Source organism: Megascapheus bottae, chromosome 33 (genome assembly GCF_031878675.1).
Source record: "Megascapheus bottae isolate mThoBot1 chromosome 33, mThoBot2.hap1, whole genome shotgun sequence".
NCBI classification, from domain to species: Eukaryota; Metazoa; Chordata; class Mammalia; order Rodentia; family Geomyidae; genus Megascapheus; species Megascapheus bottae.
In genome coordinates, this window is record NC_143541.1 from 7,579,284 (window position 1) to 7,585,351 (window position 6,068).

Sequence of the window (6,068 nt, forward strand, 5' to 3'; positions counted from 1 at the left end):
TGACAGCTCAGCTCTAGAGTCTCAAGAGTCCTAAGCTGCCTTGGCTTGCTATGTTTTTGTGCACAAGCTCAGGTCACCTGCTGGAAGATGAGAGGCCACAGGAAGGGGAGTTCTTCTGTCCACTTGGGGCCTTGGACAGTGAGAGGCCACTAAGATGTCACACTGCAGGCAAGGGCGGGAGGTGTCTCTGACTCTGGCTCAGTGAGGCTGTCTGTTGTGGAGCAAAGGTCACAGGGGAGGGGCAAGGAGAAGACAGGTGAGGGGGACAGGCAGACGGCGGCTAGAGCTGGGGAGAAGTGGCCAGATGGAGGCAGCCTAAGGGTGACAGTGGCTATGAACAAGGCCCATTCCAAAGCAAAAGTGGACAGGACCTGCTGAGAGCTCAGATGTGGGGGCGAGGCAAAGAGGTTAAGGATAACTGATTTTCAGACAGAGCACCTGGCTGGCTGGAGGTGGCATCCACTCTGAAAGAGGATTGTGGGCCTATCAGGATTTGGGATCCTGGAGAGAAAACCACGTTGAAAGGCCGGCCAGGACCAGAATGAGGCCCTCCAAACCCCGTGCCATCAGCAGCTCAGCACGTGCTACAAGAGAAGGGACCTACTTGAGGGCGTTAAGGGCAGGGTGGGGGACTGGGGCTCCTACCTCAGGCTGAGGAGCCCCACCCCTCTGCTGGACACAGGAGGCCCACCAGAAAGGCCAGAGTGGGAGACAAACCCCCACTGACCTGTGAAATGCAGGCCGTCCTCACAGGTCCTGCGTGGTGAGGCTGTGTCCCCTGGTGGCCAGTCTGGGTAGTCACAGCCTTCTCACTGGACGCAGCCCACTAGCCAGGACAGAAAGGCCCTGGACACCCCAATTCTGATCTAGGAGAAACTTTTCTCTGACTCTGAGCTGAGACAAACAACTCTTCTGGCCTATTCTGGGGAGGGATTGTAACTCTTTATCTCAGAAGAACAAACAGGCTTACAGAGAGGAGGAGATTCTGAGACGCTTTTTTTTTTTTTTTTTTTTTTTTTTTTTTTTGCCAGTCCTGGGCTTGAGCTCAGGGCCTGAGCACTGTCCTTGGACTTTCTCAAGGCTAAAGCTCTACCACTTGAGCCTCAGCACCACTTCCGGCTTTTTTCTATATGTGGTACCGAGAAATCGAACCCGGGTCTTCATGCATGCTAGGCAAGCACTTTAACCACTAGGCCAAACTCCCGGCCAGGAGGAGATTCTGTAAGAGAGAGCGATCTGGGGACGGTTTCCAGTTCTTCTTTTTGCTGATTTTCTCACTCTTTTCTCACATGTCTTTTCCTTCACGTTTTGTTTTCTTTTGCTTTAGGTATCTTTGGGAAACACATATATGGAAGAAAACAAATCCAAGCATAAGAAAAAGCATACCCTAGGCAGAGCAGCTCAGACACTCCCTCCTTCTCTTCCTCGGGCAGTCACTGTTATAACTGGCCTTTCCTTCCAGGGCTCCATTTAGCATGTGGCAAGTAAACTTGGTGTTTTTGGTCCTGGCATCGCTTCTCAGCCTAGCAGCTAAGGTCCCATCCTGTCCCTCTCCTCTCTCAGCCTCCCCGCCCGGGGTCTCCCTCCTTGAGAGCAAAGGGCAGAGTCTTCACAAGAGCATGACCGACCTGACCTCTCCCACTCAGGGACTTGGTTTCCTGTAACCCTCTTTCTTGCCCTCTCTGTTCCATCATCACTGTCCTCCTTGCCTTCCTCATTATGGAACAACACAGAGCAGAATACTGATCGTCTCAACCAAGTGCACAATTCTGTAGCATGAACTTCACTGACTGTTGTGAAGCAGCTGCTATCACCCCCCCCCCCCCCCAGATTTCTTCATCATCCTCAACAAAAACTATGTAAATGGTGACCCCCAGCTTGATAGATAGCCCCATGTGTTTATTGTGCATATGAATCTAACTATTCAGTATTCATCCTTTGACTTCTGACCTAGTTTGGTGAGCACAATAACAACAAATTACCCCCAAATACCCTTTCTTTTTATGGCTGAAAAGTATGACACTGGATGTACAGGACACCAGCACTGTGACTGTCCATTCATCCACGGGTGGATTTGGGCTGTGAATGACACTGCCTTGAATATGGGTGGGTGTCAGCCTCTCACTGTTCTTCCAGCTGGGGGCTGTTGTACGGGCTGTTCCTGCTGCCCGGAAGGCTCCTTCCCAGGAAATACACATGGCACAGGCCTCAGTTTCTTCAGGTCTCTGCTCATCGATCGGCTGCTCACCTGTCCATCCTTAAACCATGCCACCTGGCTCTTCCTGCTGCTTTATATTCTCTCTCTCTCTCTCTTTTTTTTTTTGCCAGTCCTGGGCTTGAGCTCAGGGCCTGAGCACTGTCCTTGGGTTTTCTCAAGGCTAGAGCTCTACCACTTGAGCCTCAGCACCACTTCCGGCTTTTTTCTATGTATGTGGTACCAAGGAATCGAACCCGGGTCTTCATGCATGCTAGGCAAGCACTTTAACCACTAGGCCAAACTCCCAGCCCTGCTTTATATTCTCTTTTGTCTTTATTCTATAGCACCTTAGAATGTTCATTTAGCATATTTGTTGTTTAGTGTCTGTCCAGGAAGGGTGTCAACACACGGAGGACAAGAATCTCTACTGAATTTATCACAGGCACCCAGATGTTCAACGTATCATTTGTTAAATGAACTTAAGGCTGCATGCCTCGGGAAATGGCTGAAGTCCTTATGTATATCATTTGTGTGTGTGTGTGTGTGTGTGTGTGTGTGTGTGGTGTGGTGCTATAGATGAAAGTCAGTTTTTCAAGCAGATGAGGCAAACTCTCTGCCGTGGAATTGGAACCTGATCCTGTTACAGGTGGGTGATCAGAGGCAACGGCCAATGGTGAGATGCAGTCACATGCTGACATTTCCTAAATGCATGAAATACTTTAAACGCCTCATGTTTCAAATTGTTTCAAATCTGGGTTAAAATTGGGGTTATCTTTTCAAGTAAAAGAGGGTTCACGGGGTGAGGTCAGGGACTGGGGTAAAGCTGCAGAAAGCCAGAATGACTTTTTCTTGCCTTTAGGACTATGCTTTAAGATTTTTTTTTTAAAAGAATTTATTAACGTTGATTTTTACATCATATTTTAAATGACAAGTTTAACATACAAGTGTTCAAGGAGGGAATCTCTATTTACAATCACTGGGACTTAGTATTTAGAACTTAATCAAAATTAGGCTAAGGGTTTGTATGTCATAGAAACATATTAATTTATGAAATAAAACATTATGTCTATAGAGTCATAGGTTTTTATGTCTATATAGTTATGTTTATATTTCCATTACCATGTCCATAGCTTTGGGGATGCAGTTATTGGGTCCTCGCTCTTGTACTCTTTGGATTTAATAGCTGCATATTAAGGATCCCATGCGCCTTTTGTTCCTTAGGTCCTGACTTGTCTCACTCAACATGATCTTTTAAGATTTTTTTTCTTGACTACTTTGGGCAGCCCAGTTTTCAGTGTGACAGTGGCTGGCAAATTTCAGAGAGCTGACAGAGCAGAAACAACCCAAATGGCGAGTAGAGATGGTGGACACAGGGTGGAAATAAAGAAGAGCAGGGAGGGCAGACACTGAATAAAGTCAGAAGGCTTCGAAGTCTGAGATGAGAACCCACAGGTTCATGGTACTGAAGAATTCCAGGGAGCTGCCAAGCCTTATAGGCTAAGGTACCAGATATCCTGGGTGTGAGGGATGTCACTGTCATTGTGGCTGATAATCCCAGCCACCCTAGTCCCGAGAGCTGTAATAGAGCTGTTATCAAGAGCTGAAGGTTCCAGGATCTCAAGTCTGAGAGCTGTGACACTGCCCTGTGAAGGACTATGTTTGCTCAGGAGTTGTGACACCAGCAGATACTGTCTGCTGTACTCAGGGCTGCTGAGACTCAAGCATTACAATAGTTGACAAGTGCCAGGCTACAGGAACAGCAAGTTAAGCCTCCAATCTGAGCATCTGGAGCAGCGGGTCTCTACTTCTAGGGGAGTTTAGCCCCAAGTCTCTGGGTATGAAGGACAGCCACCAATGGAAAAGCTTCTCCTAACCAGGTGTGGTGGCTCACACTTGTAATTCTAGCTACTCAGGAGGCTGAGATTTGAGGAATGTGAGACTTGGGGCCAGGAGTTTGGTCTAGTGGTAGAGTGCTTGCCTTGCACACACGAAGACCCGTACGATTTTTCGGTACCACATACATAGAAAAAAGCTGGAAGTGGTGCTGAGGCTCAAGTGGTAGAGCTCTAGCCTTGAGAAAGTCCAAGGACAGTGGTCAGGCCCCGAGCTCAAGCCCAGGACTGGCAAAAAAAAAAAAAAAAAAAGAACGTGAGACTCTAATTAATCACTAAAAAATGGGATGGTTCACTGTGCTCCAGGGGTAGGGCAGTAGCCTCGAGCTGAAGAGCTCAGGGACAGCTCCCAAGCCAGAGTTCAAGTCCCATGACCAAAAAAAAAAAGCTTCTCCTTCCTGTTTCTGTTACCCAGGGAGAGCAGAAGAACTCCAGACAGCTAAATATGAGCAACGTCTTCCCCATTCCTTTATTGCTCCAACCAGTGCCCATTTCCTGAGCCACTCTTTGCAGCCACCACCTACTTTTCTTGGACAGGGCCCAGTCCAGCAGCCCTCTGCTAGTCTCTTGGGTCAAAACCACAGCCCTGTCAGCATTCAAGCTTTCCCGCACCAGCAGCAGGGTATGCCAACCTCAACCCTCAAGTGCCAGCTCAGGACCGCAGCGGCTGGCAGAGGCCTGGGAACTGGGACCAGCTGCCTGGAAGCTGCCATCTGTGAAGTCACATGATGGGTTGTACACGTTCCCCTGATGTAAGCTCATCCACATCATGATTCCTTTTCTTTCACCCTGGGACTTTTATTTTGGTGCTAAGACATCTCATGCTGCCCTAAAGAAACTTAGACAAATAAGGGGTCAAGAGCAAGAGAAGGAAGTAGATTAAAAAAAAAAGGACAGAGAGACCCAACTGCCCACTATGTTTCTACTACTCAAAGTACCTCTCCATATTTTGGCAGTGAGAAAGAAAGCCTTGCTATTCTGCCTTGTGTGAATGAATTTTTCTGAGCCTCTCAAAGGACTTTTCATATTCTTCCAGCCTGGGGGGGCTCTTCCCATCCGTCTCTCCCTGAGCACTGCGCTCCTGAGCTTTGGTGTCTATGAAGCTTCCCCTTTGATACCAGAGCACCTGCACGCACATGCACACTCATGCCTGTTGAACTAAGACTCGGAAACGCCTGTGCTTCTGCCACTGGGGCTGCTTCCAAAGCTGAGACTTCTAGGCCTTCTCCTCCACACACCCAGTGTCTGTACTTGGCCCATGATTGCTGTCTGGAAGATGCCGAGCAGTTCAGGAAGACCCAGAGCTAGAGTGAGCCCTGGGAAAAGCTCAAGGTGAGGTGATGCTTTCTTGAACACTTACCAGCTCTGTGGCTTCAGCCAAGCCATTTAACCTCTCTGTAACTCAGCCTCCTTCCTATAAAATGAAAACAATACTAGTTATTCCCTGGATGAGATGATTAAGATAAATCCATGGGGAGGTGTTTGGCAGGGGCAAGCCACAGCATCAGTCCTTGTCATTTGTGCTGCCCCTGGGGCTTGAACTCAGGGCATCACAGTCCCTCTTGGCTTTCCCTTCAAGGCTAGGGCTTGGTGGTTAACTGGAAGTAAGTCTCGTGGGTTCTCCTACCCGGGCTGGCTCTGACCTGGGATCCCCAGACTCAGCCTCCCGAGGCGTGAGGCCCGGCGCCCTGCACTTAGGAACTTCGGATTTCTCCAATTCGTTTAGAGTTGCGGTGGGGTGGGAAGCGTCACGGCCTCTGCGCCCCTTGGTGGCGGGTAGAGAACCGCGGGTCCCGGCTTCTTCACCTCCACAGCTCCACACCTCCACCGTCCCAGGCTCTCGCAGGCCCTTGGTCCTGAAAGCGCATGCGCGAAAGCCTCCCCACCCCCGCGCTGATCCGGTGAGTCCCGCCCCTTCCGGCCCTCGAGGACTCGGCGCTCGACCGGCGGCTGTCAGCCAAACGTCCTATTTCCGGGCC

The 6,068-nt window shown here is 49.5% G+C and overlaps 1 long non-coding RNA gene across 1 annotated transcript; it reads right to left on the reverse strand.

Moving 5' to 3' along the window:
- Nucleotides 1–616: 616 nt before the first annotated feature.
- LOC150042897 (uncharacterized) lies at nt 617–5,761 on the reverse strand. The gene is made up of 3 exons (XR_016533525.1): nt 5,733–5,761; nt 5,450–5,503; nt 617–1,331 (listed from the first exon to the last, which is right to left on the reverse strand). It is a non-coding gene; the product is annotated as an uncharacterized LOC150042897 (long non-coding RNA).
- Between the last annotated feature and the right edge of the window lie 307 nt (nt 5,762–6,068).